The sequence below is a fragment of the Sus scrofa genome, chromosome 9, assembly GCF_000003025.6.
Source record: "Sus scrofa isolate TJ Tabasco breed Duroc chromosome 9, Sscrofa11.1, whole genome shotgun sequence".
In the NCBI taxonomy this organism is placed as follows: Eukaryota; Metazoa; Chordata; class Mammalia; order Artiodactyla; family Suidae; genus Sus; species Sus scrofa.
The window spans coordinates 105,924,581-105,942,063 of NC_010451.4; the positions used below are offsets into that span (position 1 = coordinate 105,924,581).

The 17,483-nt window shown below is 44.7% G+C and overlaps 1 protein-coding gene across 5 annotated transcripts in view; it reads right to left on the minus strand.

The window, feature by feature from the left end:
- The window catches only part of ATXN7L1 (ataxin 7 like 1), a 461,024-nt gene extending 459,967 nt beyond the window's left edge, over positions 1-1,057 (minus strand). For 3 of the 5 annotated variants that reach the window (XM_003482700.4, XM_021063506.1, XM_021063503.1), the window contains exon 1: positions 720-1,054. The gene's annotated coding sequence lies outside the window, so the exon portion shown is untranslated. Of the gene's footprint in view, positions 1-719 lie in introns of all 5 variants that reach the window. The other 2 variants (XM_005667724.3, XM_021063505.1) reach the window with 2 other exon arrangements.

Sequence of the window (17,483 nt, forward strand, 5' to 3'; positions counted from 1 at the left end):
TGGGTAAACTCTAAAGTGATATGCACCTCCCTCAGCCTTGCTGTGACTGAAATGTGGAGTCCCACTAGAAGGAATTGCCCTGAGGCTTGTGTATATTTAGGTCAATCAGGGGTTAAAATTCCTGCTCCCCTCAACAGGCTCTGAAAACCCTCCACTGTTCCAGAAGCATTATTCTGCAAGGCCTAGCCCTCCCCTTCCTCCAAAGGGCCAACAGGTGAGAAGCTGGGGGAGTGGAGGAGGAGCGGGGTGAATGGCTGAGAGAACAGATGCTTCTGGAGGGCGGGGCTCACCTTGTCGCCCCCCTTCTGGGGCAACAGCCGCAGGAGAAGGCCTTACCCCCAGCTAAGCGTGAGCCCTGCAGATGTGCCATCCGCTCTCATCATGGTGACAGATGTAACCCTAAAAACCAAGAAGGCCCCTGCCCCGACAGGCTCAGCTGGCTTCCTGCCCTCCTTCTGGAGGGAAGTGATCAAGGATTCCTAGTCGCTCAGGAAAAGAAAACTCTCATTTATCGGCCCCCTCCCGCTTGCCATATGTTCCTCGGTTTAACGCACCCATCCATCCGCTCTGTGAAGTATTAGCCACATTTTACACCCGAGAAAGCTGAGCCCTGAAGAGGCGGGGACACGCAGCTCCAAGAGGAACCCGGATTCGTGGGCCCCAAAGCCAGCTCTGACCAGGGCTCTTTATTAACCAAGCGATAAATACTGCTTAAGTACCTGTTCGTCCAGGAACCGCTGAGGACCTGAAACCTGCAGGAGGCAAGGCGAGGCCTCCCGGGCGGCAGGCAAATCTAGGTGGGGGCGGGTGGCGCCCTGCAGGGGGTGTTTCTCCGTGCTCTTGGCAATGGAGACGGCGAGGACCAGGGCGAGAGAGCGGTCTGAGTCATCCCAGCCAAAGCTCTCTGAGGCTCGGAGGGTCCAAGTGGGCCCTGGGGACCGTGAGTCACTAACTCATGCTCTGATGAGCAAACTAGTTAGTTGAGCCAGCCCTTGAACTGCTAGCCCAGGGATCTTGCTACACTCACCACGTGCGAGCTGAGGCCTGAAGGGCTGAAGTGGGCGTGGTTGTCGCCACTGAAAGACCCAGCGCCTGAGGCTCCGCCTCCCACCCGAGTCTGCGCAGATCTGCTCCAGCAGAGCCCGAGCCCTCTGGTGAGCAGCTGTTTCCATTTTTCCCCCCCGCGGCCTGGGTTCTGGGAGCCAGGCCAGCATTCAGAGCCATTTCTCTCCCTTTCGTTTTTGTAAAAGAGAAAAACCGCCCAGGGCTGCCAGAGCCTGAGCTTGCTCCTGGGTGGCCACCACTTGGCTGGACTGGAGGGGACGCCTCCTGGGAGCCCCCATTTTCTCTGGGTCTGGCCATCTGGGACCTTCCCATCCAGAAACTTGTGGAATCCACTCTCCTGTAGCCCTTGTCCTCACGGGGCTCCCTCTTTGCAGTCTTGACCCCTGCCCTTTGTTCTAAAAGCAAGAAGTGTTACAGAAGCAAACTGGGGTCCAACTGCCTCCAGGCAGTAAAGCCATTCTATTGACAGGGGGTCGTGGTAGAGGAAAGTACCGGCTTTCCATTGTGAGGCACCAGGCAAGGGTCCAGGGCATCTAATGCTCAAAACCCCCAAACTCCTGGAAGAGTTCAGGGAAGCATTTTGAAAGGCAAGTTGAGGGGTTGCAGGGTATGTGGTCAGCTTGTGCACGAGATTCTCTGATTGGTTGATGGTGAGTGAACAGGATGGTGTCACAGGGGTTAACATTACCAATCCTTAGGCTCCAGCCAGACTGGGGACTATGTGCTCATGGTCATCACATAATTAACTTCTTCCATTTGGTGGGGGTTTTAGCATAGCTCAGGAAATGTGCACCAGATACTGTTATCTAGGTACTTGGGGGAGGAACTAAAGATTCTGTGACTGCCATATGGCTGATTTGCTATTTAAATTGTTACCACTTCTCCTGGCCCAACTGCTACTTTTGTCAGATATGTTCACATCCTTCCAATTGTTAATTCTCATAGAGTTCCTGCTGGGGCACAGTGGGCTAAGGATCTGGCATTGTCTCTGCAGTGGCTCAGACGCAGGTAGCTGCAGAGGTGTGGATTTGATCCCTGGCCTGGTGCAGTGAGTTAAGGATCCAGCATTGCCACAGCTGCAACTCAGATTCTATCCCTGGCCCAGGAACTTCCATATGCTGCAGGTGTGCCCACCCCACCCTCAAATTAATTCTTGAGCCAGGCTTTTATGACTCAAGGGAGACCTGGGACACTATGGCTTTTATACAAACAAGAGGCAGGCAGAGGGCATTGGGAGGGGGGTGGTCCTGGGAGGGCCCCATAGGGTCCTGTTTAGTTACAGCAGTCTGACACCTCCAGTGGATGAGGGGCCTCCTGATGGAGTGGCCTGGGTCAAGGTCTCCCTGGGCTTGTGACATGGGTGACAAGGTCTCCCTGGGCAACTTAATCTAGGACTCTCTGAGGTATGTGAGAGCTGAGTCTGAAGCAAAGGGAGAGAGACTCATTCACCCTTGTCCCCGGCCCCTCCCCCTGCCTCCAGGGCTGGCTGTTCCTACTTGAAATCTAGTGTCCTGGGATGAGCAGGGCTTCTTTCCAGAACCATCTGTGGCTTGTTTGCTCACCCCACTGGAAGGCTACTCCCAGCCTCGAAGCACCCCCGTGCCAACTGCGAATTACTCTGCACAGCACATGCAAGTTTCATTTAAAGTCTCTTGTTTTAAGTGATTTTCTTTGACTTTCCCTGGAGGCTTTTATCTAAATAAGCTCTTCTTCTAGGTAAACAGGAAGGTAGACTGATTCACTGTCCTGAGAAATTAGGAAGAAAGCAATTATGCAGGTTCTGCTATGGGAGGAAAACAGGCAGGGCTTCTGGGGAGGAGGGGCAGGCTAATCCCAGCCCCGTGATGCTGACACTCCCCACAGCGCCTTCCTCATCAGCTGGGCACTAACCACTGTCCCAGGACCCCTCTGAGAGTTAGGTAGCGCTAGAAGAGTTTCCGTGCCTTTGAGCAGTTCCCTTTGGGTCTGCAGATTTGTGGAAGTCACTACCAGACACTGGTGTCCCCTTAAGCTTTTTAACACTGAGCTCCCTGTGTTTCTGAGTTGGTGTTAATTGAGCCTCAAGTCCTATGATTATTTTCCATACAAGAACGTTATTATAGGCCGTGGAATTCCAGAGTGATGGGAAAGATACCACTTTTCTTTAGACCCTACAGACAAGTGTGAGCCAGGCTAGGAGATCTGCTCATGCTTACCCAAGGCATTATGGGAGTTCCTGTTGTGGCTTAGTGAGTTAAGAATCTGACATAACATCCACGAGGATGCAGCTTTGATCCCTGGCCTCTATCAGAGGGTAAAGAATCGGGAGTTGCCGCAAGTTGCAGCACTCACTGGTTGCAGATGTGGCTCAGATCCGGTGTTTCTGTGGCTGTGGCTGTGGCCGGCAGCTGCAGTTCTGGGAATTTCCATATGCTGCAACTGGGGTCCTAAAAAGAAAAAAAAAAAAAGGGCCTTATACTGGAGGTGAAAGAATCCAACTATCTAAGATCAAATTCTGGCCCTGTTATGTGACTTTGGGCAAGTTGATTAACCTCTCTGCAATTCTGTTTCCTCATCTGTCAAAGGGAAAAGGCAATTGCTATCTCACTGTGTTGCTGTGAAGACTAAATGAAGCAATGGATGTAAACTCCTTCACATAATACCTGGCACATAGGGCATAGTCAAAGAGGATTCTCTTTCTCTTCTGAAATCTGGGGTTGCCTGAGAAGGGGTCCGACATTAGCCATTTCTCCATATTTCAATGGTGTTGCCTGAGAGATCAGCAATGTCTGGGAAGGGGCTTAGGTGGGAGATGGGGTCTATGAGAATGCCAAGTGGTCACCAGGAATCAAGGCTGTGTGAAGTTCTTCAGCAAAATTAGGTGATTACCTCTTTCATTTGAATCCTGTGATGGATGCTTTACAGTATGAATAGGATTACATAGAATTAAAAACGTTTTCCATTTGTGATATAGAAAAACCATCTCCCTGACTTAGGGCCACAGGTGCTAGATAGCTCAACCACATTCTGATCCTGGCACCAGCAACAGACTACTGCAGGTGGATTTACGTCAAGCAATGCTTCCTGGCCTTTATTTCAGTTTTGCAGATAATATTAAGTCAAGATTTTACCTCTTTGAAATTCTTCCCACAGTATGCTCCCATTTCTCCTGAACTCCCTGAACCACTTACCTAGTCACCTCCATAGCCATCTGTGACTCTGACTTGTTTGCACCCCATCAATCACCATGTCCTGTCAATTCTATATCCTTAAGAGCTTTAACGCTCATCCACCTTTTCTCTACCTCTAATGTCCCAAATCCAGATAGCATTATCCTCCTAGATTACTCACCAGTCTCCTACCTCATCTTGCAGCCTCCCATGGTCTTATTTTCTTCAATGAGCTCCCCACACTACTGATTTGCCCTCACATGCAAATCACAAAATGCTTGAAAGGATCTCTAAAGCTGACAGATAAATAGGATGCTCAGGGAAAGTGGTATTTGAGCAGAACCCTGAAGGAAGAGATTGCTTGCAACCCCCTACCCCACGTGTATGCCACAGTCATTCTGATTTCCTGGCATAGGCTGTGCTCCCTCGGCCTCAGGGCCTTTGCATACACTGCTTCCTCTAACTGCAAGACCCCAACCTGCCAAGAACTGTGAAGGGCCTGTGATTTCACCCTACTTGTGGGCTAATAACTTAGCCTGCCACAACTCATGGATGTTGGTGGAAGCCATGAGATGCCTGAGTCAGAGAAGAAGGACACTTTATTATCCCGAGAAATAGTACTATCAGCAATTTTTTTCACTGTTTCTCTGACCCCAGATGACCCAACCCCACAATTCGGTAAGACAGATGAGGTCTAAAGAAGTAAGGAGACTCTTACCGAAGGAACTGAGACCGTAACAATTAAGATGATGATAGTTGAGAAAAGAGTCTTTGGGACAGACTGCAACATTCACAGAAACTTGGCATTGGCAGAAGCCTCCGTATTAGGTGATGGAAGCCCCATCCTGAAGAGTCGCTGCCCTTGAGAATGCTCGGGGACTGGTGGGGAGACTGACACTTCCCAGGTAAATTGCTTAAGCCCTTAAGCTCTGGTAAGAGATGTGCACCAAGGAAGCCCACAGGTGGATGCGAGGAGGCTAAATCTTGACTGAGGGGCAGGAATTTCTCAGAAGGACTTAAGTACAGCTCTTGAAAATAGCACTGCATACAGGAGGAGGACAAAGGCATTTCTGAAGCAGGAGTTCCTTAAGTCTCACATTTACACAATACCTTGAGAATTTGGGGCTGGGGGTGGGGTGAAATCCCCAACAGGTATACCCAGGCTACCTGCCCAGATGAGGTGGAATGCCTTTCAGGCACCCAGCAATCAATGAATGGGAAGAGAAGGCTGCAGGGCTGGGGGTACAGGTGTGTACTCTCAGGGTGGGGTTGCTGTGATGCTCACTGTTCCAGAACAAATCTTCAGTGCCTTTGCCACAGCCAGAACTGAGTCTGGTTCTTCTGGTGAGAACATGCCCTGGATTCCGCCAGGCGTGCTCGTCATGCTCAGTTGGGGGGATTTCAAGACCAATGCTGCTGATGGATTACTCCCTGCCAGTAAGGCAACTTCAGACGCCCTGCAGCCTGGCAATGGAGCAAACAAAGGCTGTTCTTGGTTCCTCCAGTCGAGATGAGCCTGACATATCCCAGCTCCTCCTGCGCTGCCCTCAGGCTGTGCTCTGTCCCTGGACAGCAGAAAGCTCTCAGAGGTGTGGGAGAAAGGAGCCGCAGACATCAAGCCAGCAAGGCCTGAGGGTTGGCCCTAGAACCCAAGGCCCAGGAGGGTGGGGGACCTGACCAGCAGGGGTAACTGCTGGATGCGGAGCTCTCTCTTCAACCCCATCCAGTGCTCTACTCTGTCCATCTAACTCTCTCCAGGTCCCCTGTCCGAGCCCAGATCTTCACACTCAAGACACCCATGAACTTGTCTTCTCACTGCACTTGGAGCTCACTGAGGGAAGAAATGCACCTTTCCCATCTGGCACACAGCCTGGTGAGGGAGGGGTGAAGAGGGCAGACGCTATAGGCAGGGCGCTATTTGCCTTATTTTCAGTCACTGCTTTTTTTGGTCCCCATTACAAACGATGGGGCTTAGCTGGACCCAATTTCAGGGGGGGGGGAAGGTTGTCTTTATTTAAAAAGTAATGTTACAAGTTTAAAAAAACAAAATAAAAACAAAAACCAGCCCATTATGACCTTTCCAAATTTGAGTAGGGTTGAGGAGATAAAGAAGAATCCACTTCAATTCGTGGCTCCTCTTCCCCTCCCCACCACATCCCACACCCCCAGCGCCACCGCCCTCCTGGATGCTGGCACCCCAATTTGAGAAGCACCATTTGGGGAGGCTGAGCTGAGCAGGTGACATAGTCATGGGGCTGTCTCTCCCCTGTGTCTCTTTTCCTGCCTCTTGATCAGTGTCTGTCTGTCTCTCTCTCTCTCTCTCCCTCCTTCTCCCCCTCCCCCTCCCTGAGTTCTAGGTCTAGTCTGGGAAGGAGGAAGTCAAGGCTGGAGGAGGGTGAGACCCAGGAGGGAGGAAAACCCCGCCTGAACTCGGGCTCTGCCTGTGGGGCTCCTGATGGAGCTGGGCCCCCATGCTCTTTCTCACCCCCGAGGAAACAGCCTTTCCTGTGAGCAGGGGACGGGAAGAGAGGGCGAGGGAGAAGGGGTCAAGGCTTTGCCAGGTGGCTAGGAACATCCCTTTCGCGTGCCTGATCCCTCTGCAGTGAGCTCGGGCGCTCGCAGCGCTTCGTGTACATTACAGGAAGCAGGAAGCGCGGTTGGGCGGACACCCTGCTAGGTGTGCAGCTCCAGATCCGTTTGAAGCCCGGACCGGCCAGAGTTCTTGCCCCAGAGCTTCCCAGGGGTTGGTGGTTGGCAGCCATTGGTAGCTTGTAGGAACCTTCCATGAGTTCTTCCGACCTCTTGGGAACTGACCTTTGTGGGCCCTGAAAAGCGAGAGCACTTCAAGTTTCCTTCCTGAGCCTCTCAGGCGGCATGAGAAGCCAAATACCAATCCGACGGATGGGTTCTGGTTTGGAGTTTAAGCCCACCAAGGGTGGGCCCTGCCGTGGCCACCTAGCTGGGTCGTGCCCAGAAAGAGACAAGCTCTGGGTCTGCGGCAGGCCGGGTGTTCACCTTCAAGCACAGGGGTAAACAGAGCACAGCAGGGGGTTAAAGAGATCGTTTATCTTCCTGCCCAGGACAGACATGAGCTTTGGCCCCCGGCCCAAACTTCTTATCCTTGAAAAACACTTTACAGATTGCTGGCAAAAACAGCCAACCCAGATTAAGCCGCCAGACCTATTTTCAATCTTCCTCCTACTCCTCTTGAAAAAATATGAGATAAAGATTTTCTAGGCAGCTTCTTTCCGAAAGACAATGAGAAGCACTAAAAGGAAGGCTTTTGGGCTCTGTGGGAGGGTTTTGCTCCCTTCTAGAAAGACCAGGGCCAAACTTCAGGCCAGCCCTAGAACGAGGAGAATATTTGCATTTCAGAAAGTCTTCAGTTTCTAATAGGAATCCTTCAAAGGGCAGATTCCCGAGGACATTTAAGGATTTATTTACAGATCGTTAGCTTACTCATTGGAGAGGCTGAAGGGCAGAGAGATTTTGAGCTGACATTTTGGAGGTGCCACCTCCAAGGATGATCAAGCAGAACGAAAGATACAGAGCTTTTGAAATGATAATGTGAAGAAATGGGGACAAGTATTTGTTTCATAGGCACCATTTTAGGAAAACATTTACAGTGTAAAGTGAAGCTCTATATCGACTATGTAATTAATATTTCAGTGAGGGGCAATCATCAACTGTCGCTAATAAAACTCTTCTTGAAACCATCACATAAATCGGATCCTCATGAAATGGCTTTCTGCCAAGTGGATTATATTTTTTATCACGAGAACAAGGTTTTAAGCTTGAAGTTACATTCCTGATTAGGGGCTTGACATCAAACACATCAGATACAATTTTATGATTTCTGTGAGAAATGCAAAAATAAAATAACTAAACTCTGTGGTCATCATAACTAGTAAATTTGTGCTCCAAGTACAATAAAGGTACTGAGCATGTCTCAGTGGTCCCTTACCGCTACCCCGCAACCTGCTGACTCTTGCTTGGCTATTGCCTGTTGATACCAGTCATTACACTAACTGTGAGGTAGGGAAGGCAAATATTAGGTGCACAGATTCACAGCTAGTTGGAACCTCAGCAGGAACTTACACGGCAAGTTGGTCACTTTCCATGTATCAGACTCTCCACTCTTTGAAGCAGGGCCCTGGCAGTGGTGGAGTTTATTTGCTGGCATTTCAGAGGATGCAGCTTTAAAGGCACACACATCTAGCCTCCTAGACTCCTTTTTTGGTTGTTCTATCTGAATCAAAATGCTTCTCTATGTTTTTGTGTGGAAACTGAGGGCTATACAAAGTTCTCAAGAAAATTTTAATCCTGACTCACACAGAAGAAAAGTACAGAGCGTGTTACAGTATAAACATGACCCAAAACGCTGACACTTACAATAAACATGGACTATGCAATACTCTGATGTGTTTGCTCTAGAATTTAAACAAGACTTTTGACACCAGGTTTTTAAAATAAACTAAAACCATCCCTAGCTGACACCTTTTTGTGTCTTTCCTAAAGTTCCCAGCCAGGGTTTCCCCAAATCATTCCTCTGACCTTAAAGCTTCTGGAAGTGGTACAAGGGACTTGACAGTTTGTTGACAAGAACAGCAACACTTCACACTTCATTGGAAAGCCATAAAGGCATGTTCCAGGTCATTAACTAAGACTTTCAAGAAGAGTTGCTTGCTGCACTGGGGTAGTGGGATTAAGGAAAATTTCTTTTACGGTTTTCATAGCCTTTTCAAAAAAATGATTTAAAAAATAGCTTTCCCACCTCCTAGAGTAAATGACAATGAAAACAAAAAGAAACAAATGGGACTGAATTAAACTTAAAAGTTTCTTCACCGCAAAGGAAACCCTAAACAAAATGAAAAGACAGCCTACAGAATGGGAGAAAATCTTTGCAAATGGAGCAACTGACAAGGGGTTAATCCCCAAAATTTATAAACACCTTCTGCAGCTCCATACCAAAAAAAACAAACAACCCCATCAAAAAATGGGCAGAAGATCTAAACAGACAATTCTCCAAAGCAGACATACAGATGGCCAAAAAACACATGAAAAGATGTTCAACATCACTAATTATTAGAGAAATGCAAATCAAAACCACTGTGAGGTACTACCTTACACCAGCCAGAACAGCCATCATCAAAAAGTCTACAGACAATAAATGCTGGAGAGGTGTGGAGAAAAGGGAACCCTATTACACTGTTGGTGGGAATGTAATTTGGTGCAACCACTGTGGAAAACATTATGGAGTGTCCTCAGAAAACTAAAAATAGAATTTGCATTTGATCCAGCAATCCCAATCCTGGGCATCTCTCCAGGGGAAACCATGACTGGAAAAGATATATGTACTCCGGTGTTCATTGTAGCACTATTTGCAATAGCCAAGACATGGAAACAACCTAAATGTCCATCGACAGAGGAGGGGATCAGGAAGATGTGGTACATATACACAATGGAATATTACTCAGCCATTAAAAGGAAAGAAATAACGGCATTTGCAGCAACATGGATGGACCTAGAAATTATCATGCTGAGTACAGTCAGACAATGAGACACCAACATAAATGCTATCACTTATACGTGGAATCTAAAAAAAGGACACAATGAACTTCTTTGCAGAATAGACAGTGACTCACAGACTTTGAAAAACTTATGGTTGCTAAATGAGACAGATTGGGGCTGGGGGGATGCGCTGGGGGTTTGGGATGGAACTGCCATAAAATTGGGCTGTGATGATCATTGTACAACTATAAATGTAATAAAATTCATTGAGTAATTTAAAAAATAGATTTCAAGTGCATGGAATGCAATTAATAAAAAGTCTTGGTTCATGGCATGCTTGCATCACTGTTCCCTGCATGGCCTTGCTTTACTTTGTTTTTTTGGCACAGTGTGCAACAGCTTGAGGTGGGATCTCCGTTTCCAGACCAGGGACTGAACCTGGGCTACAGCAGTGAAAGCGCCAAATCTTAACCACTAAACCACCAGGGAACTCCCCTTACTTTGTTACTTTTATTTGCCAATGAACACCTGCTGAAACCAATGCCCAACCAGGAACTTAACCATCACCACCATTTTCCCTTGACCTAAGGGCATCCTTTCTATCTTAAGCCTCTGCCTCTCACAGGGATTCCTCTTCTCCTAAATTTGGTGTTTGTCATTTTTTTTTTGCTTTTTAAAATGAATTCTACCAAATACATCATAACCTAAAAAATGTAGGATTGGGTTTGCCTGGTGAACAAAATAGGTATCACATTATATTTCTTCCCTGGCCTGTACGTTTTACTCAACATTGTTTCTGAGACATCCATGTGGTTAGCAAAACTGTCGTTCCTTATTTTCATCTCTGTGTTACAGTCCCCTGTGCGTCTCTACCGAGTTCTATTCATGTTTTCTCCTGCCCACAGATATTTGGGTTGTCTTTATTTCTTTTTCTAAAACAAGCCTTCCTGCTATGAACATTCTCCTATTTCATATTACGCAGGTGCTAATGTTTCCTTTGGGTATATATCTAGCTGTGGTTTTTAAAGCATGAACAGTTTTACAAGATAATGAAGCATTATTTTCCAAAGTGGTTAGTTATATTAATTTACTCGTCAACCAGCAATGTGATCACATTGATTCCCATTCCCTTCAAACTTGATGTGTTAGACTTCTTAACTAGTATTGGTAATTGTAAAATAGTAGCTCTGTGTGCTTTTCATGTACTTTTCCCTGACAATGAGGTTGAGCAGTGCTTCATGTTAATTTGCTCTATTTCCTTTTTTGTGAAATGCCTATTTAAATCTTTTGTGCAGTTTTTTAATTAGGCTATTTTTCTTATTTGTTTGTAGAAATCTTTATATATTCTGTATGGTAATTCTTTGTGTTGTAAGAATGTCTCCCATTTGTAGCTTTTATTTTCTTCATAGTATCTTTTGATGACATGTTTTTATGGCTCATTTTAATGTCTGAATTTGTTAATATCATCTTTTATGATGAGCATATTTCTATCTGGTTTAGAAAATTATTCCTTATCGTAATATCAGAAAGATATTCACTTACATTTTCTTCTAAAAGTTAAAGTTTGGCTTAGATATTTATTTATTTATTTATTTTTGGTCTTTTTTTTTTTTTTCTTCTTCTTTTTAGATCGACACCCATGGCACGTGGAGTTTCCCAGGCTAGGGGTCTAATCAGAGCTGTAGCTGCCCGCCTACACCACAGCCACAGCAACTCGGATCCGAGCCTTGTCTGCGACCTACACCACAGCTCAAGGCAATGCCAGATCCTTAACCTACTGAGCAAGGCCAGTGATCAAACCTGCATCCTCACAGTAGTGTTCGTTAACCACTGAGCCATGACGGGAGCTCCCTGTTTTAGATATTCAAGCTCAGTGATTCTAAGCTGGACTTTTGTATGTGGTGTGAAGTAAGATCTGATCTGAATTTTTTGGTTCCATTTGTTTTTAGTGTTTTTTTCCCCACTTTTCTACTTTCAGTGTGTTTTAAAATTTCAAATATGAGCAGGTTTGATTCTGCGCTTTCTATTCTATCCACTGGTCAATTCATTGGTGCAGTTCCTGCACTAGTACCACAAAATTTTAATTACCATAACTTTATAATAAGTCATTATATCTGCTAGGCTACGTTTTCCTCATTTTCCTTTTTCAGTAATATCCTGGCTATCGTTGGTATTTGGCTCTAAAATTTTAATTTTTCTATGTTTAAATTTTGCACATCTTCTGTTAGATTTCCTCCCCTATAACTTTTTGGCTTTTATGGTATGATAAATCAATAATATCAATATTTTAAATTTTTTTCCTTGCATATGGTATATAGAAATGGAAATGAATTTTTTATATTCATTATATGGAAGTCTTCTATTATGTCTAATTTTTTTTTTTCTTTTTTAGGGCCACACCTGAGGCATACGGAAGTTCCCAGGCTAGGGGTCGAATTGAAGCTACAGCAGCCAGCCACAGCCAGAGCAACACTGGATCCAAGCCGCATCTACCACCTATACCACAGCTCACAGCAATGCTGGATTCTTAACCCACTGAGCAGGGCCAGGGATGAAACCAGTGTTCTCATGGACACTAGTCGGGTTTGTAAGCTGCTGCCACAATGGAAACTCCCTAATCATTTATTTTTAGATTCTCTGGGGGAATTTCGATGTAGACAATCATATCATCTGCAAATAATGACAGTTCTTCCTTTCCTCAACAAATTTCAATAAATTTAAACACTTTCATCAAGTGTTTAAATTTATTTTTCTTGACTTACTGTGCTGTATAGGGTCTCTATAAAGTGCTAAACAGAAGTGATAAGAGTAGGTACCTTTGCTTTTTTCCTGATTTTCAAAAGAAAACTTCCAATGTTTCCTATTTAGCATGATTTTTGTTGTAGTGGTTTTTATTTAAGATTGGATTCTAATGAAATATTTGAAGTCTCCCACAACATTCAGTTTTCATTTCATTGTCCAGAACTTAGCCATCGCAATACTCATTGCTAAAAGGGAGTTGGGAAATACAATCTGTTAGCAGGGCAAATGGAGTTCTGTTAATTTGAGATAGAAAGTTAGAATGGATATTTGGTTGGTAATGAGTTGGCCATATCTTCCAGGTGTTACCCAGAAACCAAGATGGGCCATGAGACTAGTGTCACTCAGATATCTTGCTAGATTTAAAAATATCCTAGGCCTTTATGTGAAATTATAAAAACAAATAATAACATTACAAAAAAGCTGGAAGGTACTTCCTTAACCCTCAACCTCACATACTCCCTGATCTCAGAGCTCCACGCTGGGCCAAACCCAAGATCTCTTGTCAGGAGTGAAGCATAGAAATCCCACTTAAAAGATCATTTCTTTAAAGATGCTCAAAATGGAATTACCAAGACCAGAAAACATTTACAGTAGAATGCAAATGTAAGGTCTGAACCGGCTGTAATCTCCGGTGCCTTCTGTTGCCCCACCACCTCTGCATTTTTACATAACTGACTCTAGAGTGAGAAAATACTTTCCGTTTGGCAATTTCGGGACTCTAGGTCCATACTGTGAAATAGCCCAGCAGAAGATGGGCTCCTCAACTGCAGGGACATTATATCCATTACATTTGTATCCCCAGTATCTAGCAGATGTCCAGCACTTAGCAGATATGTAATCAATATTTGTTGGATGAAACTGTTTCCCAGGAAGTTATTAGCCATTTTGTGTTTCAATTTTAAATGTTATGCATTTACTTATTTAATCTATTTGAAATTTATCTGGGGGAATAACGTTGAGAATCTCACTTGCTTTTCCCCTTAACATCTGATTTTCTCAATGCTGGTTATTGAATGATGGTTCCATTATCCTTTGATTTCTGACATTTCCTTTTATTCTAAGTTTTCCATTGATTTCTGACATTTCCTTTTATTCTGAGTTTTTATTTACAAGATAGTATAAATAGCTATGGCTATCTATTTTACTGATGTGTAATTAATAAACTGCTTAGTTATTCCTTTTAAAAGTCACAATTACTCCTCACCTCAAAACCTGCAAAGGGTCTTTATTTAACTAACGGTGAAAGCCCAACTCCTTACAGTGGCCTATGAATCCTTATGACCTGAACCTCAAAATGCATCTCTGACCTCATCCCTCACTGCTTCCCCCCATGTAACCCCAGTCTGGCAACATCGGCCTCCTTACTCTTCCTCCTTGTGATTTTAAAGTTAACTTGGTGAAGCAGGAACCACAGGTCACGGAATCCCCCTTTCCTCCTCTTGGTGAGAAAACTTGGTGTGAGGTTTGGTAGGCAGCAATGCAGCAGCAGCCAGTGTCCCGTGCAGGTGGGTGCAGGGTGTGTGTGGTCACTGACTGCTGGCTCATTTTGTGGACTCCACCAGTTGCTGCCAGATATCCTCCATCCTGAGTCCTGGGTCAGGCGCGTGCAACAATGAGGTAAAAGGCAAGGGTGCTTCTGCAGTTCACAGGCACTGTGGAAGCGGCCACTAGAGAGACAGGGTGGGTCCCAGTTTGGCTTCCCAGATTCCAGCAGTGCTCCTGTTTGTTGTCCCCCTCATTTCGTGGTCAGCTTCCTTCCTGACCGCTCGTCTGCTGGTGTACCATGACTTCCTTTCTACCACCAGACACAGAGGTGATCTCTGCGCATAGGCTTTTTAACTGGGTCTCGAGACTGCATAAAGCCCAGTTCTTTTAATTAATGCCTTATTCCATATCACTCACAGTGGTTCTGCCTTCCTGACTGATGTACTTAGGCACAGCAGACAGGTTTCCACCTCAGCATTCTTGCCCTGACTCTTCCCTCAGCCTGGACACTCTTCTCTTAGACAGCCTCATGACCAACACCTCAGTGCCCTTAAGTGTTCATTCCATCTTTTCAAAGAGGCTTGCCTTAACCATCTCTTTAAAATTCCACATGAGAACTATGCCTAGATACTTATATCACAACAGAACAAAGGGTGGAAAAAAATTAAAATAAAAAAATAAAAATATATATAAAATTCCAGTCTTGGAATTTCCATTGTGGCGCAGCAGAAGCTACTCTGACTAGTAACCATGAAGTTGCTGGTTTGATCCCTGGCCTCGCTCAGTGGGTTAAGGACCCAGAGTTGCCGTGAGTGTAGGTCAGTGGCTACAGCTCCGATTTGACCCCCAGCCTAGGAACCTTCATATTCCACAGGTGTGGCCCTAAAAACAAAAAATAAAGTAAAATTCCAATCTCTTCTCCAAACCTCCCTCAGGCTCTTGAATCTTTGTCTCTTGTCTTTTCTCCTGTCACAAAAAATTTTTTGGTAACACACATTTTTTAATTTACTGAGAGTATGTGTATTCTTTGCTGTCTTTCTCTCCCACTAGAATGTAAGGACCACTAGTGCTCTTTTTTTTTTTTTTTTTAGGCTTTTTAGGGCTGCACCCGTGGCATATGGAAGTTCCCAGCCTAGGGTCGAATTGGGGCTACAACGGCTGGCCTACACCACAGCCACAGCCATACAGGGTCCACACCACATCTGCGACCTACACCACAGCTCACGCATGGCAATGCCAGATCCTTAATCCACTGAGAGAGGCCAGAGATTGAACCCTCGTGCTCATGGATACTAGTCAGGTTTGTTACTGCTAAGCCACAACAGGAACTCCCAGCTTTTGAATATTATTATATTCAGTTATCTTTCTAAGCTCATTAATTCTAGTACTTCGTAGATCATTTTGGATTTTTTTATGTGGACACATAAAATATTAATAATAATACTTTAGTGTCTTGCTTTCTAATATTACAATTCTTTTCATGTCTTATTGTGTTGGCTAGGACCCCCAGTACAGTATTATTTCATTTTTATGCATTCCATTTCATATGCTCTCTCCATTCAAACCTCTATACCTCCTCTCTACTCTTTCTCAGTTGATGGCCTTGCTTATTTCACAGAGAAAACAAGTGTAATCAAAGAGAACTCCTCAGTCTAATTATCATCAGATCTACAAAAACCTTAAAATTGTTTTTTTCTTCTAATGAAATGGATGAACTGTGTTTGCTTCCACCAAGATCACCTCTTTGGGGGGCACCAGATCCCTTCCTCTCTCACATTCTTAAAGACCCAGTTCTGCAATCCTCCCTCCTCTTCTTGCATCATCAATTTTTTTATGTCCTAAAGTAATTCAATCCTCTGTTTAGAAACATGCTGTTATAAGCTTAAATCTTGAGCACACAAAAATGCCTTCTTTGACCCCACATCTTCTTTCAGCTTTTCCAATTTTCCACTCCCCATTATAGCAAAAAAAAGTCATCCATACCTGCTAGTTTCCACTCTCTCACCTCAAATCATTCCAGTGGACTACTCAAGTCAGGCTGTTGTTCCCACAATTCCACTGAAATAGATCTTGTCAAGGACAATAGAGTCCACATTGTCAAATGCGATGGTTGGTTCTCAGTTATTTTACTTGATCTCAGCATTTGACAAAGCTGATTGTGTGTGTGTATGTGTGTGTGTGTGTGTGGGAAATGTAAATACATGGGGTTTGTGCATTTGTTAATTTATTTGTTCAAAGAGGTAAAGCATTTAGTTACCTAATACAGATAATCCTCTACCTAAACCACTTTTTTTCTGTAATTTGCAACCCAATGCATTCCATGCTGATTTATAAGTTTATAGAATCTTCTTAAAAACCCCAATCCCTTCTTTTTTTTTTTTTTTTTTCTTTTTTTGTCTTTTGTCTTTTTGTCTGTTGTTGTTGTTGTTGCTATTTCTTGGGCCGCTCCCGCGGCATATGGAGGTTCCCAGGCTAGGGGTCGAATCGGAGCTGTAGCCACTGGCCTACGCCAGAGCCACAGCAACGCGGGATCCGAGCCGCGTCTGCAACCTACACCACAGCTCACGGCAATGCCGGATCGTTAACCCACTGAGCAAGGGCAGGGACCGAACCCGCAACCTCATGGTTCCTAGTCAGATTCGTTAACCACTGCGCCACGACGGGAACTCCCCAATCCCTTCTTAATAACCCCTGTTATTAGATGCAATAATGTACAGTTGGGTGGGGGGGACTAATTGAGAATCCATTGGGACTAGAATTGATGCTACTTCTGCTTTCAAGCTTGGCATACTTCAGTTCCCATTTATAAAATGAGTGAGTTGTATCTCTAATGCAGTAATTTTTAAAATCTCCAATTATTTCCTCTCAGATTGTGGGTAAAATCAGAAGCATGGACACAATCTGATTTAAAGTGGAATTATACAATAACTATTTTGGTTTGAGTTCCTGAAGAAGGGAAAATTTGTGTCACAACTATTTCCACATTTTGATGATTATTCTAGCACCTCTAGTCATTGTGCTAAGTGGAGGAAAACAAAGACAAAGATAGAGATAACCATATATTTCTCTACTAAGTCCTCCCTCCCCTCACTGACTAAAAATGTGGTTTGGCAAATAAGAAAAAAAGATTTCTGCTTCCCAAAAAAATGGAGTAGATATACTTAACCTTATTTCTCTTGCTAAGTACAAGTGAAACCTGGGACATTATATAAAAAACAAATCAAGTAAGTTTCTGACATGACAAAAGACTGGCTAGGGACCAAGTGACCCAAGGAACACAAGGAACTCACAGCTTAGTGGTGAGGTCTCTGGATTTTCTCTTTAATTCACAAAGCTAAGACTTGAGCTGAAGAAGCTGGCAATCTGAAAATACCAACAGGTGCAAACAGGAGGAGGGGGAAAAAAGGCCCAGAGAAAAGCTGACTACAGCCAAAAGACAAGAAAAGGGCAGCCTAGCATAACAGGAAACTT